The 20,325-nt window shown below is 33.8% G+C and overlaps 1 long non-coding RNA gene across 1 annotated transcript in view; it reads right to left on the minus strand.

Annotated features, from left to right (window-relative positions):
* Window positions 1-20,325, minus strand: part of LOC137015380 (uncharacterized) — a 232,803-nt gene that overhangs the window by 145,333 nt on the left and 67,145 nt on the right. The gene's annotated exons all lie outside the window — the stretch shown is intronic.

Genomic DNA, 20,325 nt, shown 5'->3' on the forward strand with positions numbered 1-20,325 from the left:
GTGTAAGGGGCTGTTCACAAAGAACGTGTTTTTTGCCTTTAAAAACGCGAAAGCCAAAACAGTGGAATGAAAAATAAATGCAAACACTTTTTTTTTTTTTTACTTGAATTCCACATTTTTAGAACACTGTCATGTGAGATGCTGCAAAAGACACGTGACTTGAGCAAAACGGTCAATGGCGTCCATCTAGTGCATGTTTAGACAGAAAACAATGGAAAAGCAGCATGATGGAATACAAAACCATGTTCAAAGTGAACAGCTTCTAAGAGGCCTCTAATATATTAGTCTTACAGAAAAAAAAAGAAATAAAGCACTTACTGCTGAACAATTTTAAACCATGCAAATTGAGAAAACAATTTAGAACTTTTTTGAAAAATTTAGAACAATTTATTGTCCTCTTTTTGTGCTAATAAGTCCCTCTGTCCTCTAATAAGTAGCTATAAATAGTAGTACACAAATAAACATAGTGGTTCTTTTAATTGCAACTACCCATTATAAATTATATATCTATTAATTCCCATTTAACATATTTAATTTGCAACACTGCTTGGAATTCTTTACCATAATTTTATTGCAGATATACTGTATTTTTTTTTATATTTATATATATTTATTAGGGCTGTCAAAATAACGTGTTCATTTCGATTAATTAATCGAAGAAAAAATAACGCTTTAAAAAAAATAACACAGATTAATCCATTACGTACTGACCTTTGAACCTGGAGCCGTTCTAGCCACCATTCGACTGTAAAATGAAGGAGGGAGACGACTGCTGCGCTGATGGACAGAACGAGCAGAGCTCCTCCCTCGTGCGCGCGAGCTCTCTTCTTCTTCAAAGTAAGCACCGTCTTTGCACTCTCTCTACCTCATACATAATAATCTAAATCAACTGACACAATGCTAAAAGTTCGTAAGACCGAATCCATGTTTCACGAGGCGCATTCCTGAATAACCGTTGGGTGTGAATAGTGCTCAAAAGAACGTCACCTCATCTTCGCTGACAGGCGCCCTGCACATGCAGCTGACATAAACCACACTTTCAGTAAACAAAAAGGTCTATAATGAATCATTTACTCGAACAACTCTGAAATGAGAACATACGTGTGCTTACCCCATTTAACAAGAGTGGTTAGTAAAATTAGCCTTAATAATCCACAATATTTTCAGGTAATATTTTCATGTGTAGTAAATTAGGCCTACCTATAAAATCAGTTAGTTTAGACTGGAGTGAGGTGAAACCAGAACAAAGCAAGTTGTTGTTAGCTAGGTGCATTCAATTGTATATGGTAGAAAATTATATTATTAGTTAATATAACTTCTAAATGCTACTTTTTAATACTTTTCAGGTTTAGCAAAAAAGCATCTTCTCTTACAAAGCTATAAAATCACTTTTTTTTTTTTTTTTTTTTTTTTGCAAAGAGGGCAAGATAGAATTACAGTGAGAGTGACGGGTACTTTATTGTCAGTATCGGGCTCGCAGATCACGTGGGTAGGGCACTTTTTATATGTGATTAATTTAGATTAATGTAATGTATGTAATTAATTAGATTAAAATTTTTAATCGATTGACAGCCCTAATATTATATATATATATATATATATATATATATATATATTTGTATATATATACAGAGAGAGAGAGAGAGAGAGAGAGAGAGAGAGAGAGAGAGAGATTGGTTTCTTCCAAGATTTCTTCCAATCAGATAAGTCAAAAATAAATAAATATGTTAATTAATCAGGGTTGGTATGTTAGGTTAAACTGACATTCTCAAAATGGAATATAAAGTCTAGCAAATTGAACTGTGGCAAAGTATTTCATACAGTATGCTCTGTTTGTATACTGCATATTGGCAAATGATTGTAGAAAGTAATCTAGGTATATGATTATGTTCATAGTGTACATAAGTAGAAGACAAAATCCCAATTATGTAAACATATTAAATTACTAAAGAAGATTAATTATAATTCAGTATACAAATAAATGTAAAACAGGATGACTAATAGGGCTTTAACTAATGGTTATTTTTTCTATTGATTATTTTTCCAATTAATCAAATTATCTAACGATTATTATTTTCCCCTGCATTGATGTTGTGCTACTGTGGTAGGCCTATGCCATTTCAGTTTTACAGTGCATGCAGTGCAACATTTGGTCTCAGTTTTTAAAAAAAATTCCCACACTTTCGATCTGACTCAATATTTTTGCTGTGGTGGAAAAAGTACTGAAAATTTGTACTTGAAAATTTGTGTTATAAGTACTGTTATATTGCTGAGATAATACTGAATCACAAGTAAAAGTACTGATGTTAAAAAAGTACAAAGTATTTTTCTTATAAACTACTCAGAGTACTAGTTACTTTTTACCCAGGATATTTAATGAATTATCAATAACTACTGAATCAAATCAGAGATTCACGTAGAAAATAGTTACTTTTAACAAAACATTTTTACCTCATTGGTGAAGTATATGAATTAGTATTGTCACAATACTGAAATTTCTAACTTAGATTTGATATCTTGAAAAATATTGATATTCAATACCATTTTCGATACCACAAGGAAAAACTGACATATACTATATAATGCCATAAAGATGTTTTAATATCTCATAATTTTTTGTCCATCCATTCAAAGTCTAGGCAATCATTATTTTCAAGCTTCCAAAAGCAGATGACACATTACAGTAATCTATATAAATGTAGCGGTTTAGTTCAAGTGTTCTGAAGAGGCACGTTCACTTAATATGATGAATAGATTTTAAATCAGGCTTTTATTTACATTGACAAGTACCATTACAATAATCTCATCTAAATGTTTGCTCACTCATTGTATTTGTGTTTTTAAAATGGGGTAACTTTGTTGCAATAGCTCACACACAGCACAAGGAAGCTTGATTTCAAACTCTGAATTAAATGTACAAAAATACAAGTAAACAATAAAATAAGAACAAATAAACAAATTAAAAACGATAGCCTAAACAAATACAATATTATCAATATACAATTGCAATAAACAGTACTGTTTGATTAAGATTAATGAGTGACAGACAGCAGCAGTTATATTAGGCTGCTGTCACTTCAAGACCTAATGCACAGATCTAAATACCGTTAAGCGTTTTCTTTCTCAAATCTAACTGTTTACGTTAAGATGTAACCAATTGTGTTTATGTGAATACTCGCCAAGACAGGCATTTTGACATACTTTTGTGTGTATATGACGGTATAAGCACAATATAACTGAAAAAGAATTCCATTTGGGACTCACGAGCTGTATAACAGGCGGCTTTATGTGTGTGCTCTGGGTGTGACCGCGAAACCTGCGGGAATGATAAAAATACCTGCAAAACCAGTGCCAAAATTTAGGCTCTGAAACATCAACACTGCAAACACTAACCGGAGCGAATGAAACTAATGAATGACAGGAGGCGGGTGTGTGTCAAACTTGCTTTTGGACAAGAGAGAGTCAGAATGTGCAGCTGGTATCTGTATATAGATACTGCAGAAAATGAGTATTGGAACAGCGTCAGATATTTCAGTATTGATATGTATCGAAATATTGATATTTTTTACAACACTGCCATGAAGTGTGTTTCTCCAAACCTTCAGTCCATAAATCACTCTGAGCTCCTTTACTGTATGGTTATGATCAGCTCTCCAGAATCTGCTGAAGTAGGTGCTTTTTTTCAGTCCAAATATCAGGGTTCTTATTGGTCTGTTTTCGATCGGATATCGGCTACCGAAATTATGGTCAAAGGTTTGATTGTTATTTCAAATTGTAGGTGTACTCTAAAGGCCTGTACACACCAGGACGAATATCGCACGCATTTATCACCAGTGTTTTTCAAGACTTTTTTTTTTTGTTCATACCCAAGCGATTTTCACTTGAATCAGTGAATGTGCAAATTCACTCCCTGACAGTATATAGTGCTTGTGCTTAACGGTAGTGCAAATAAACATATTTATGATATGTATGCCATTTTATATCTGCATTTTTATCTTCTTTAACTTTATTAATATGACATATGAAAGATGGTAGTCAGAAATGGTAGTGCAAATAAGTCACAATGACAGTAGTGCAAGTGAACGTTAGTGTAAATAAACATTTATTAAATAGACAATCTCAACTATATTTCTTATATGTAAAAGAAAAAAAACAAACAGTAAAAATACAGAAACAATACGCATTTATTTGTGTAGCCAAGCACTGGCAGAGCACCCACAGCGTGAATCTCAATCAGCTCCCTAGTTCAGTAGTCAGGGCACTGATCAGGGTGTTGGCCACATTCATTTACACAGTATACTGATACACAACCTAGGAAGCTAGGGAGCTGTTTGAAACGCAGGGATAGTTTGTAGGGGTCTTCCTCGTCTACTTATTTTCTCTTCGTTGTCTTGGTATCAATGTGTGCCCGGCAAGACCGTTTTGTGCTTGAGTGCCATCAAGTCGTGTTTTACTGTAACTTCAGCATCTCCAGGCACGTAAACAAAAGCGCCACTCTCATCGGTCTGCCAGTTTTTAACGCGCCGCATCAAACCAAAAAAACGGACCCGAGGTGTTTTTTAAAAAATGACGCTTTTACACCTGGTGTTTTTCGCATCGGTGTGAACACTCACATTGGTGCCCTTTGTTTAGTCACGAGACGTTAAACGTCTGCGATAATCGTGCGCGATATTTGTCCCGGTGTGTACAGGCCTTAATGGATTGTGATTTTACAAGTAGCAAAGCAGAGTACTTAGCTTAATTTCTACTTAAGTACAAGTAAAATTACAGACTTAAAAATATACTACTTAATTCCAGTAACGTGAGTCGTTGTAATTGGTTACTTCCACCCCTGTATTTTTGTAATAATGGCTGATCAGCATGCGTGAGAGTCAGAGCTCCTATCATTAGGGATGACCATAAACAGCGCAACAAATTGACGCATCCTAATTTATGTAATCGATGTAACTGGTTATGCAACGCATTATTCCAGCCCTAATAACTAAATTAGAGTACTAAATTAAATTAGCAAATTATTATAACATAATAAAATAAGGTTAGCATTCTATCAGTGTAGTTGAAGATGTTCCAACTCTCAAATCTTTTGTAATTTAATACAAACTAGTTTTTACTTGTATTTTAAAAACAACAACAACAAAAAAGTATAAAAAAATAAGAAATTTAATACAATGCTTCCATAAAAGCTCATTAAAAACGAGTAGTATGGCAGTTTGCCATTGTGAACATGCCCACGTCTCTTTCTTTACTTCTAAGTGAGGAATACAACTCTGGCTTTTAAAGGCTTTGGCAGCAGGTCATGGTCAGACTCAGAGAAACAAACCTGACTTCAGATGCATATCAGTTCTCTGCTAATAAATCTTTGTAAAAGACCTTTGAGGATTTAATGCTTACGTGAACGTTCACCGCAAAGCCTCTGTCACTCATAAAGGCCCACAGACTCTTATGTCACCAAAAACACTAACAACTGTTGCAGATGGCAGACCATCCATCATAACATGACAGCAAACTGTGCTCCTGTACACTTTCATGATGACTTTCCCACATATATTCAAGCACAAGGGTTTATGCTAAGTCCTGGTCTGACAGCAGTGCTCTCTTAGCAGGTATGAACCAAAGACTCTGCATCAAAGATGAATCAAGTCAAAAGGCATTTCAGAATTTCAGAGGGGGACACATTGGTCACTTTACTTTATGTATAACTATAAGAACATAACAGACATAAAAAAATAAATAAATAAATAGTTTATACTTCTCTACTACTTCAAAACATACCATTAAAATTAAATATTTACTCTTACATACTTTGCTACAATAATACTAATAATAAAAATAATAATACATATTAAATAAATAAATAAAATAAAATAAAAGAATAGATAATTACTTGCACGGTGATGTGAACATGGCTTTGATAGATGCCTAAACCTCAAAACATACCATTAAAATAATAATAATAATAATAATAATAATAATAACAACAATAATGACAAATAAAATAAAATATACAATAAAGGAATTAATGGTTCAGTGGTGTGAACATGGCTTTGTTACAAGCCTAAACCTCAAAACACACTATTAAAAATGAATATTTTATTAATAATAATAATAATAATAATAGACAAATAAAATAAAATAATAAACCAAAACAAAAAATGAAATAAAAAAATAAAATAAAATAAAATAAAATAAAATAAAATAAAATAAAATAAAATAAAATAAAATAAAATAAAATAAAATAAAATAATAAAATAAAATAAAATAAAATAAAATAAAATAAAATAAAATAAAATAAATGAGAATTACTGGCACAGTGGTGTGAACAGAGATCTGTTACATGCCTGAATCTCAAAACATATCTTAAAAAATAACTACTACTACTACTACTACTACTAATAATAATAATAATAATAATAATAACAACAGAAGAAATCAAATAAAATGAATGAATGGTACAATGGTGTGAACTATAATAATAATAATAATAATAATCAAGGAAGCTAGCAACTGTCAGTAGATTAATATTGTTTTTATTTGTTGTATATTATTACCATAGACTATATTTCATACCATACCAGGATCCACCACAGAAGCAAAACACACTTGTTTTTGTTGTTGTTGTTGTTTTTTTCTTATTTTTATTAAAATAAATTACATAACATTAAAGGGATAGATGTGATCCTGGACCACAAAACAAGTCATAAGGGTCAAATTGTAATTTCTACATCATCTGAAAGCTGAATACATAACCTTTCCATTGATGTATGGTTTGTTATATTTGGACGAGATACAACTATTTGAAAATCTGGAATCTGACGGTGCAAAAAAAAAAAAAAAAAAATCAAAATATTGAGAAAATCGCCTTTAAAGTTGTCCAAATAAAATCCTTAGCAATGCATATCCACTCACAAAAATACATTTTTATATATATTTATGGTAGAAAATTTACATGGATCTACATGGATCTTTACTTAGTATCCTAATGATTTTTGTAAAAGAAAAATTTATAATTTTGACCCATATAATGTATTGTTGGCTGGTGACTGGTTTTGTGGTCATCAACACTCACCCTCAAGTTGTTCCAAACCTGTATGAGTTTCTTTCTTCTGTTGAACACAAAAAAAAAAAAGATATTTTGAAGAATGTTGATAAGCAGATAATTGATGATTGCCACTGACTTCAATAGTAGGAAAAAAAATAATAATATGGAAGTCAATAGTTATGAAATTAATTCAATACAGTAATGCAGTAGCATATCATGACTGCTTATACACTAAAAATTTATAAATATATGGGAAGTCTATAATAGTTTGGTAAAATATAACATTTTGGCAAAAGGAACACACAGTTGCCAGGCAGACACAGCAGAATATGAAACTGAAACTTAACGAGAGAACAATCTGTGCCACAGACACGAGTGTTGAGTAAGTGCAGGTGATTATGCTGAAGATGCAGCCCAGAAGCAGTCACATTGTGATCCGTTGGCCTGCTGTGAATGCTATTAACACCTTGAGGAACAAACACGGGACGCCAGACCATCAACCCCTCCGCCAGTCATTTATACCCCAGGGACCAGGGCGGAGAGGACAGACTCATTTTAACCTGACGTTTTTGTGAGTGTGTGCTCACACAAGGACGAAAATTAGGTTGAGCTCAATTCTTACCTCATATCCAAGCACAACACTCCACCAAACAATCACTGTGGAAAAACTGAAACAAACAGAGGTTCTAAAAACCCAAAAGCCCATCTGCATGTCTTTGGTACACAGCTGTTTTGTGTCTTTTTTGGCTATTTTGGTTATATAGAGCTTGGGCAAAATGTAAATCAATTGTCCTGAAAAGAACTTGGACATGGGCAAAAACTGTTTTGTTAAAAAGAATTTGGCCATAGTCAAAAATCACATAACGTAAAGTTGATTGCCAATTCATACAGAAAACAAAGAGAAAGAGAAAAAGAGGGAACAAAATACAGTTCTGGACAACAGATGGATGTTTAAAACGTTTCTGCATTGGCTGACGTGCTCCACGATTTGGAATCTAAAAAAGTCCTGGGAAGTCCGATTCATTTCCGCGAACTGGTTCTTTTGAACAGTTTCTTTTAAATGAACTGACTCAGTGATTCTTTTACATCATCACATGGTCTCTGACATCCCAGTGTGGGATATTAAATGTTCTACAACTTTCATGTAGGGACTTGCTGCTGTTTATTATTATGGTATTTTAATTAAATGGTATTATTAAGGGTGTTTATTTAATTTCATGTGTTACAATTGAATTATTTCAAACCTAAAAATAATTTTTCATTTACAATAACCAATGCTAAAATTCATTTTGATCATGACTGAAAAAAGGTTTTGCATATTGTAATAATAATTATAAAATAATTTGTAATACATTTTAAAAAATTAATAATTTATTCATACCATTTTAGCCAATAACATATTAAAGAGATTTTTCACTACGAAAAATGTATATATACTATGAGTTTGGTTCTTTGGATCATTAATACCATAACATTGATTCTTTGCTAAATAGGAGTCAAACTGAAAGAGTGATTGGTTCAGCGAGTCAGTGTGCTGCTAACCCGAGAACTCTTTGGACTGAGTCCAATTACTGAACAAATCTTTCAGACTGGTTCTATAAAATTGTTCAAATAACTCACTGAAATGATCCAATTCAAAAGTATCATTCATTAAAAAAAAAAACTACCAAGAGACTAAATAACAGCTTAACTTAATATGTGCTAACTAACCATAGCTAAAATGTTTTGCTGAACTGTATTGTATTACAATATCCACATTGTATCCAAGCTCCTGAAGAACTTGTCACGGCAAAGGCTAAATGTAAAGTCTTATTTCAACCAATGTCCTTAATGTTAAAATTTAAAACAATTCAGGGCAAAGTCCAAAAGACCTGATGAAGCTTATTCTTCTAGAAACCTTTTATTAAAAATAATTTGGCCAAATGTATCACATCATTACAATTCATCAAATAAAACAAAAATCCCTTGGAGAAAAAGAAATGATTTCTGGATGCATTCAACATGCCTGAAAACTGAAGCAACAGAAAGCTTGAGTCTACTTCACCCTTCAGCGTTTCCAGCTCTTGAACACATGGACCATGTTCTCATGACCGGAGTCATCAGATACAGGCCAACTACAGATTTTTGAAGCCATGTGTTTTGTTTGTGATATGAAAGATCTGAAAACAAAGATGATGGCAGGCTGTCTCCATCTGAAGGCCTTGTCGACTCAATCTAAGTGCTCTTGAAGGATGTGAAAATAAATCCAGACAGTAAGGAGCACGTTCATTAAATATACATAGAGGCCTGTTAAAAACCCATTGATAGATGGAAAGAACGCTGTAGATATCCATCGGATTATTGGCAATGCTGATCATGGGACCCAAAAGGATGAAAGTGACAAATCTTCTTTCCAAATCCTGAATTTGTAGTTTTAGCCAATGTCTCCAGGACAGACGCTATGAAGACTTCCAAAGCGGATGCACATGTCCAAGCGTGTGTTCGCATAATCACACTGACAGTTCACCTCGGGATCTTTACTTTCATAATCTGATGTCATGTTTCACAGGTGCATGTATTGATGCTGACGGGAGGAAACATCAGGCTAAAGTAGGTTACGATTATGGATGTGCAAAACTGTATTTTCAAGGTAAATTTAGATGTCTTTCCAAAAAAACAACACTTGGAGACTCCAAAAGGACACCAAATAGCCAAATTATATGAGTCATGAAAAAAAAAATTACAGAAAAAAACCTGTACAGTTTGTGTATAGTGCAACAGCAAAGAGCTTGTTTACATTTTAGATGAGTCAAGCTGCGATACCGAACAGGACTGTTGTCAAAAGTACCGGTAATTCAGTACCAAGTCGGTACTGAAATTTTGAAAATGTGACGATACCAGCATTTCTGTAGTACCGGTAGTACCAAGTATCCGGGTATTTTCGGTACCCACTGATAGGGCTGTGCTAGTATTTTATGTGAATATGACATGAGTGAAGCAGAAGAAATAGGCTAATAAGTTAGCAATTAAATGTGACATTGCAGCCATGGAAACATTTTGGTTCATGCCGAATGAGGTACGTGAGTCCATACATTTAAGCTTTGTCAGCTTTGTATTCTCTTTTGCGAATCGCGATCTGGTCAAGCGATTATCAGAGAATTTAACAATATTCCATTAGTTATTCCACTGAACATGAAATCTGTGTTCTTTTCCTAAATCTTCACTCATTCATCATCTTCCGTTGGTTCGCTTTTAATTAGGCCTCTTATATTTGCATTCTTTACTGTGGTAAAGTAGAAAAAACATCGTTGGACAGAAACCTTTTTGCTTGCATGTCAATTTCTATTTAACAGAGTTTGTGCTTGTTATTAGACTTTATAAGGCTTGTCACGTTTATTTGTATAGAGTGTGTCACACACTCCACACACACTTATAACAGATTGACTTTCTTCAGTGACGTTCATACTCATTCCACTCGTCAATCAAGTGAAGGGCGTTTCTTGTTACCTGTCTGTTGAACAAATCAACTGCAAAGATCATCATGTTTTAGAGCAATGGTGGCATGGAACTCGCTCCCGTTGTTTTTGGTTTCAGAGAGTCATAATGTCAGTTTTTCCAAAAGACTCAGACTGTATTTATTTACTTTGGAGTAATTGTAATTATGTAATTAATAATGACTGCATAATGAGCTATGGCAATTGAAATGTGATTTTTATACTATATTATACTATGAGAGTGGTAATATTTCATATTTGGAAGAGCTTATGTTGTTATTGTTATTGTTATGTTGTTATGTTTAGTGTATATGTGTTATGTTATGTTGTGTTATGCGTGTGTGTGTGTGTGTGTGTGTGTGTGTGTGTGTGTGTGTGTGTGTGTGTGTGTGTGTGCTTTTGTTTATATTACATTGTGGGGACCAAATGTCCCCATGATGTAATATAAACCTGAGTTCACCTACATCGTGGGGACCAGCCAGCGGTCCCCACAATGTAAATGGGTTTATAAATCATATAGAATGAGTTTTTGTGAAAAAGTAAAAGTTTGCACAGTTTCCTGTGAGGGTTAGGTTTAGGGGTAGGGGCAGGGTAGGGGGATAGAATGTACAGTTTGTTCAGTGTAAAATGCATTGAAGTCTATGGAAAGTCCCCACAATTCACAAAAACAAACGTGTGTGTGTGTGTGTGTGTGTGTGTGTGTGTGTGTGTGTGTGTGTGTGTGTTAGTTATACGATTGAGAAGATGTTGTGTGCACTTCTGTATTTGTCCTCATTGTTGTACTGCTTTGTTAATATTTTGGTAAAGATAGTTAAGACCCCAGGAAGAATAGCTACTGCTTAATGGAGTAGCTAATGGGGATCTAAATAATAAACAATAAACCCCGGTGAGTTTTAGTTTTGTTTCTCTGGAAGTGCAAAATCAAACATAGCCTGAATGTCTGAAGATAAAACTAGCTCTTCGGACCTTTTACAACAAGTGTCAGTTGCTTGTAACATCAGGAGATAACATGAAGATATTATTCAAGAGAAATGGCATCTTTGAGTGGAAATAAAAAACAAATGTTTTTTTTTTTAGAATAATACTTAGCTTTCTTATTATTCAGGTTACCATTATTTACTGATATTTATTTCATAGTTTTACAGGCTGTAGTGTGTCGTTTCACTGAACGAATAGCTAAAATAAACACGCACGTGTTTTTGCTTGATTTCGTGAAAATGGTTTCAAACAAAGACACACTAGAACTGTTGCGCATCTCCAAGCAATGGTGATTTTGAATGAATCTGTGTTTTGAACGACTGATTGAATGACTCGCACGTTAAGATTTACCGCTACCTACTGGCTGTTTTATTTTCATATTTAAACTTTACATAGACTGTTTTAGTTAAAATATTAAACTTTTAAAGATTTTTTTTTTTTTTTTTTTTTTTTTTTTTAAATATTTTTAAATTCAAAAAATTATATTTAAAAACATTCGTATAACATTATTTACCAATGAGCTGCATGAAGCAGTCTATGTAAATGTGTCTAAATAATACCACTTCAGATGGAGCTTCTGTGCCACTTCTGCAGTGCAAAGATAGATTTTTTGATGATTTCTTTTGATTGGTAACAGTCTGATTTGGTCTTGATGTAATTGAATTTATTGTTTAACATTTAAAAACAAATTTTCTATTTTAACTTAAGACATTGATTAAATGTGATGCATACATTAAATAAGATTAGAAAAATTGGTCTTATAATGGTACAAATGCCCCAGGAAATTTAGGAGCACAAGTGCCCCTAAAGAAAAATATGTTACCGTAGAGCCCTGAAATATTTATATGTTTGATTACCATCATATTTAATAGGTTTTTAAAAATAAGCTAGTTAAATAAAATAGTAAAATAGTTCCAACAGATTTCCCTGTGGTACCAAAATTGGTACAGAGAACCATAAAATTTTACTGGTATTGGTAGCGACTACTGGAATTTTGGTACCGTGTTAACACTATTTTAACGCATGAAGGATTTTTTAATTAATTGCATGCATTAACGCGTTAACATTGACAGCCCTAATTGAAACATTTTATTAGTTGTATGAATTACATGTACAAATGAATGAAAACATAACATCTCTTCTCTCATGACAGATCTTTTACAATTCCAATGGAAAATCTGAACGTATTACTGAATTATAAATCTGTGTTTCTCAGACCACGAAAAGTATTTTAAATTATTATTATATATATATTTTTAAATCTTTTCTAATGAATACTTCAAAAATATTTTTTTCTAGTTAAGCTAATTTCTTTTTTTTAGTGAAAGTATAAATTCATTTTCAAAAAAATAAAAAATAAAAAATACAGAATCAAATTGAAATTAATCAAATTTTTGAATGAAATTGGAAACCTATGAATCACCTACCCAAAGATTCACACCCCTAGACATCAAGTTGTCCACTGTAATCAATGTTTCCATTATTATACGAAATGTGAAAATCTTCATTTTGTCTGAGGACTGTGATAGTTTTGTGTGATTATAGCTCAAACCTTACGCATTGTATTTTTAAGAAAGCATATCTACTTAAAAACCATTATTTGATTTTGAAAATGTATCAATTTATGGTTTACTTTGCTGGATATAGCAGATGATGACAAAATTAACTTAAACGAGATTAAATGGTGGTATACTTATTTTCACAAAAAGAGTGATTAAGCACACTTATTACTTATTTGGCTATTTTACAGAATCAAAATGTATTCGATTTTTAGCATTTTAAAGTCTGCACGAGTCATTACGATCATCTTTTATTCTCTATCGTTATGTTTATTTGTGTCAATCGGCTTCTCAAACAAGACAACATTTTGTCCATCCGGAATTGGCTGGCTGGTTAGATGGTTGTAAACCAGTAAATACATCATCAGAAAATAATGAAAAATAATGATGTACATAAGTAATGTATAATAAATATGGCAATATTCCATTAAAAAAAATAAGAATAAGAATGGTCAATCTTGATAATCTTGCATAAGAATCTACAAGATTTCTCAAAGATTTCTTTAAGGTGATGCATTGAGAAAACAAGTGAATCATTACAACCTTACATCCAACTGCAATTGTCTATTTTTATAAGAATACAGTGATTTTGCTACACAAGCGGCGTTCTGATGGCAGTGGTGTGGGTGAAATAAAAATTGCAACATTTACGAGAGGATCTGACACACGTGTTTAAACAAAACATAGTAAAGCATAACACACTAAAACTCTGAGATGTTGCATCCTCAAAGTAGCGGAATCAAAAAAGCCAGTTCTAGGACTAAGGGCGAACATGACGATTATTTGAACACACCAGGAGACACTGTCCTGGGGCAGCAGGATGGTAGCTGCTTGCAATCCATAGTCCAATTTGGATATGGTTCCAAGAAACCACTGCTCCATCCATGAGGTCACACAAGTCCATACCTGTCTTCTCTTTGAAAGACAAGTATCTTGCACTACAAATCTTCAGTCCTATCCAGGACTTGAGCCTAAGGGGTGGAAGATGTGCTGTGTTAGGTTGCAGTGCGATATTTAGATTCGTACAGCTTCAGAACATCATTCCAACTATTCCAGGTGATCCATTCACCTTGATATTGTTGTGGCCAATGGCTATATCAGGTGTACCTAACTGTCAGATCAGCCAAAGAGAGGGAAAGTGTGTCAAGCTGAAAGAATGTCAACAGGGATACAGGTGAGGAGAGGCTAGGCCATGTGTTTTGGTGATACAGCATCTCAACCATACTTCAATCTAGCGCTCTTTGTAGATGACAATGGCCCTTTCATGACATCTGTCACCCCTGGCCTGACTGAAATTGCTATTGCGGTTCCATTCTTCAAAGAGCTTGTTATTAGCTTGCCCTAGGAGCATGAACCAGTTAGCCAACAACCCTGAAAGCAGAAGGATATTAAAGAAGCTAAACGCTGGGATACTCAACGAGATGCCATGTGGGACTAAAGCCAAAAACCTTCAGAATGATGCTCAAATTAATAGGATGTGGAGTCAGACAACAAGTCAAAAAACATAGAGGAGCGAGAATTTCTCTAAAATTCTCAAAAAAAAAAGTATCAGGATAAAAGTATATCCAAGCTATTTGCAGATCACAGATTTCTATCAACATGAAATCTAATTCGCAAACTATTTCACTTCCATAATATGACATTTGAAAAATAATTGCAATTGTAATGAAAAATGTATAGGGTAAAGGCCCCTTCACACCAAGAACGATAAACATATAGTTCTAAAAATCATTTTAAATGTAAAAGAATAGCACTGTCCACACCACAGCTATAACGATAATGATAAAGAGAAACAATGTCATTAAGATCACTTTCAGAACATTTTTTTTTTTCCAGTTGCAATTCCAGTTTCCAGAACAATAAAACACTGACAGCCAATCAGAATCTGTTATATTATTTAAGGGCTTGCGCATGTAAAATGCCAGACGACATTGCGGGAAAGTTAAATCGCAGAGGTCCAGAAAAAGCCACCACACTTTCACAAGTCAACCCCCCTTTTCAAGGATACTTTAAAGAAAATGAATATATATGGAAACCAACCAGTCATACCCTCAGAATAAACGGTGAGAAGTATTAACAATGAGATCATTATCCCAGGCTAGCAAACAGTGTAACATAAATTTACCTGAGGTATCCAGCGCAAGTTTCAACAACATTGTCTTGCTTCCTTTGAAGTTGCACTGAAAAAGACTAGGTGGTGGTTTTAGTCCACTATATTGAATTTGTCAGCTAAAGTCACTGTTAGATTAGATCGATTACACTAGCTATTCACTCAAAACATAGCATGCTGAGGACATATGCTGGTTAAAGTTGTGTAAATGCAACAAGAACAGCAAAATGTTGTACACACTGCGTGAGCTTAGAATAAACAGACCATTATCGTTCATTCATGTGGACACAAATATAGTTATCGTTATAGTTATCTTTATAGTTACCATTCTTGGTGTAAACTGGCCTTTAGACTTAATTGCATTAACCAAGAGCTCAGAATTGCAGAGGTGATGTCAGCCAAAAAGTCATTTCAGCAATTATCAACATGTCTGAGAGCAATAATTCATAAGTGATCATCATAGCTTATTAAGCAAAACTGCCTGTGCTGATACAGTACTTGTCATAACTCTCCAACTATTTGTATCAAATTGTAGTCTGAAGACGGATTCCTTTATGGCCTATTTTTAACCTATTTTTTTTTTTTTTTTTTTACCTCAGATTTGTGACTAACTTTTGAACCATCACGGCAGACTCGCGCCACAGATTCTGAGCTCATCCTTCAGTGTGGAGATCTAAACAGTGGAAAAGGAAAGCGGATCAGCCAATTATAACATAGATCCTGTAGGCTTCCTGTTTTCCTTCAGAAAAAGCCACACTCCAAACAGGCTTCAGTTTCAGCATAATAAACATAAGGATTGTTGGTAACTCCACACAGATGGGACAGTTTTCCACACCTAGTGCTGGATTTGGTGTTTGCTCACCACACCCTGTCCCACCATAAAATGGACACAGTTCCCATACTGAGAGCTTTTAAGGGTAGAAGCTAAGCTTTCCATTTTTGAAACATACTGCACTTTATGAACTTAGCCTAGAGGCCCCCAAACATACTCTAAGGCAAAACTGTGTGTGTGTGTGTGTGTGTGTGTGTGTGTGTGTGTGTGTGTGTGTGTGTGTGTGTGTGTGTGTGTGTGTGTGTGTGTGTGTGTGTGTGTGTGTGTGTGTGTGTGTGTGTGTGTGTGTGTGTGTGACATCAAATGAACGTGCAATGATTTATAACTGTTATACAATATAAAAATACTCACACATACATGCATAAAAACACAAGCCAACAAACTTTGAAATAACACAGTCCATCCCAGGTGTGGCCTGAAATATAAAATCTCATTCATAAACTTTAACCAAACACAGTGGATGCATTAAAACATGGTAGATTAGCATGTGTATTTATGTATGCTAACTATATCTACATTTTTCATAACTGTAGATGAGTGCAGGCCAAAACATTGTGCACATTCACATATATTTTAACTATATATATTTACTATTATTTATATTATTTTATGAATAATAATTAAATGCCAAATACTCATTTTAAGATTACACCTTGTCTACTGGGGCCGTATTCACAAAACATCCTAAGGCTATTTAGGAGAAACTCTTAAAAATAATGGGCGTGTCAGTCCTAATTTTAGGACTCCTACATTTTTGCTCTAAGAGTATTTCACAAAGCATTTTAGCGTTAAAACTATCTCCTAAATCTGTGAAACATTAAGAGTAGTCGAGAGGACTCCTAAGTCACTAAGACCAAATCACAAACAGTCCTAATCCAGCCAAAGACACTGTACACCAGGGATAGGCAACTTCACTCCTGAAGGGCCACTGTCCTGCAGGGTTTAGCTCCAACCATGATAAATCTCACCTGCCTGTAGCTTTCTAGTAATCCTAAGATGTTGATTAACTTGTTCAGGTGTGTTTTATTAGGGTTGGAGCTAAACTCTGCAGGACAGTGGCCCTCCAGGACCGAAGTTGCCCTTGCCTGCTATACACCATTGAGGCAATAGCGATAGAGCCTTAGGGGCTGAACTTTTTCTTCATAAATACAATACATTTTGATTTATAGATTTGAATCTACGGCGAGGCGCCAAAAAAGACTCTTTAACAAATAAATAAATATTGTCCGATTACCTGTGGCAGTGGTTTTCTTGAGTTCACACTTACAAATGATTAAATAGAGTAATAAAATATATAATAAGCATATTTGGTGTACTGTACTGTCTAATGGGATAGAGGGCTCTGAGCTTGGAATTTAGCTCAAACCCAAAGTTCTCCCCATATCCCCAGCCGAGATTGAAGGACAGGGGTGGCGGAGGGATGCAGAAAGTAACTATAGGCGAGTCGGCTCTCATCTGTGTATATATTCCTCTTCTCATGATGATTAGAAAGACAGTTTGAAAATGTTCCTCACAAACTTTGTTTATAAACATAATTTGTCACTTGAATTCTGCATTCTCTTGAGATGTAGACACCCAAGAGGCGGACAATTAACTGTATATACTAGTTTAATTAGTGACACTTAGCCTACATTTTAAAACCTTTATTTGAATATGACAACATTTGTATTTTAAAACCTTTATTTGAATATGGCTATATTTGTATTTTAAAACCTTTATTTGAATATGGCTATATTTGTATTTAAAACCTTTATTTGAAAATGGCAACATTTGTATTTTAAAACCTTTATTTTTAATATGGTAACATGACACCTCATTCTACAATATTTCTATGATTAAAACGCTGACTCCTCCGTTTTGTGAATACGGACCCTGATGTTGAAGTGACATTTTATAAATTAGTAGATTTACAGTACTATTACTACTACTAATAATAATATTATTTTTTATTTATAAAAAATATATTTTAAGATAATTATTATATTACAATAATGATAAAAAAGTTTTAAAAAATATGTAAATGTAATTATTATATAATAATGTTATATTTATGTTTACATTTATTTAATTATAATATATTTATATTTAATTATAATATGTTTATATTTATTTAATGTTAACAAAACAAAATATTAACAAAACAAATAGTAATAGTTGTATTACTACTAATACTTCTACTACTACAACAATCATACTTATTTTAGTGGATTTTACATCTTCAGTGGAAAAGAGATTTTTGTTGGCTTACTTTGTTGGCTGTGGGGGGCAAGGCTAAAATGTTTAAAATTCTTGTTTCTACCCGTTTCTACCTAGCACAGGTGTCAGGCACGTTAGACAGTTTGTTAGACAACCCTTAAACATCTCCATGCAAACATTTACAGCAGAGTGCACAGCCCAGAGGGTCTGTTCAATGGCTCCACAGAGGCCCGAACATTCATACGGTACATCTGAACTGACAGATTCAAGGCTGTAATGATGTGTAAATGAGTGCAGGAATGATGCACTGAAGGCTGCCTTACATCTGCTGTTGCTTTCTATAGATGTCAAGAGGGTAATTAGGTGGGAAAAACTCGACCCTCCTGTGGGTGATTTACTAGCTGAAGTATAGTTATAAAAAAAGAATAAAATACAATAATAAAATATTTACACACACACAGACAAACTGTACCAGTCATAAAATACCGTTTTTATGTTTTTGAAAGTCTCTTATGCTCTCAAAGGCTTAAAAAAAATATAGCAAAACAGTAATATTGTGAAATACTACTATAATTTAAAACTGTTATTATTATCCATGCTGAAAACAGTTTTTGCTGTTTAACATTTGTGGCATTTTTGTTATTTTACAAAGTAAAAAAAAAACAGCATTTATTTGAAATAGAAAGCATTTGTAATATTATAAATGTTTTTAATGATGCTTTTGATCAATACTTGAAAAAAAAAAAAATTTCTTGAGCACCAAATATTTTATTTATAATATTATAATATTTTATAAATATTTTAATACTTTATAAATATAAATGTTTATGTGTGTGTGTGTGTATATATATATATATAAACATAAATACATAAATATATCTGTACCATGCCATAAATTAACAGTAATAAATGGCTGTAAATATAGCTATTACGGGGCCAAGCACAAAAACGGCAGAAGAAGCCAGCCAATATGGCTGGGAGCATCAGACCAACTGCAACAGTGAGCAGTTGCTCTGGTATATGAAAATAGTTTGACGTATCAACTTGAAATCCATAAATTTTTGTCGGCATGGTCTGAAGATGATATGGTTCGATTTTGGTGAAAATCGGGAACAACGGTCTAGGAGGAGTTAGAAAAAGTAGGTTTTTAAAGAAAAACAATATGGCGGACAGGAAGTTCAGCTGACTATGGCAAATTTGACATCTATGTTCTCAGCATGACCCAAGGAATCTACTGAGACCAGTTCTATTACAATCCGTTAATATTGTCAAAAGTTATTAGCATTTTTGTCAATTTTGTTATAACTTTTGACCACAAGGTGGCGCTGCATCAAAACTTTTTGAGTATTGTCAGGGCATGGTGCCAAAGAAGCATACTGAGTTTTGTAACGATACACTAATGCGTTCGTAAATTACAGCACTTTAGCATAAAATTCAAAATGCCCAACGGCCAAAATGGCTGATATGGAAAAACTGGATATCATTTGATTCGGCATGAGGTCCAGAATCCAACAAGACCAAATTTATTTTATTTATATATATTTTTGGACAAAACATCAGAAGTTATATGCAAAAATACCTCCACACCAGTAGGTGGCGCAGCGCCGAAACACTGCATGTTCCCTTTGGTCATGCTTGTGATTACATATACCAAGTTTGGTCTGAATACGATAAAGTGTTGCAGAGATACAGCTTACGTCTATTTTTGCAAGCGCTACATAAAATTCGTTCACATGTTCGAAAACGGTTAGAGGAATCAACTTGAATTCCATAACATTTTGTCGGCATGGTCTGAAGATGATCTGGTTAAATTTTCGTGAAAATCAGAGTAACAGCCTAGGAGGAGTTCGAAAAAGTAGGTTTTTCAGAAAATTCAAAATGGCGGAACAATTTTCATGATGGAAAATTGAACCAAGGAATCAGAGGAAAAAAGAATTTTGTTTCTAACCCTTACTGTTCAAAAGTTAACAAACACGAGCGCAACTTTGGGCAGCTGGTGGCACTAGAGGAATTGAGTGAGACTCCAAATTTGCTATGGACACAGTTCAGACTGTCCTCTAACTGTATGACAAATTTCACAACTTTTTACCATACGGTTCTATGGGCTGCCATAGACTAAAGAGCGGAAGAAGAAGAAG

Source organism: Chanodichthys erythropterus, chromosome 24, assembly GCF_024489055.1.
Source record: "Chanodichthys erythropterus isolate Z2021 chromosome 24, ASM2448905v1, whole genome shotgun sequence".
Taxonomy (NCBI): Eukaryota; Metazoa; Chordata; class Actinopteri; order Cypriniformes; family Xenocyprididae; genus Chanodichthys; species Chanodichthys erythropterus.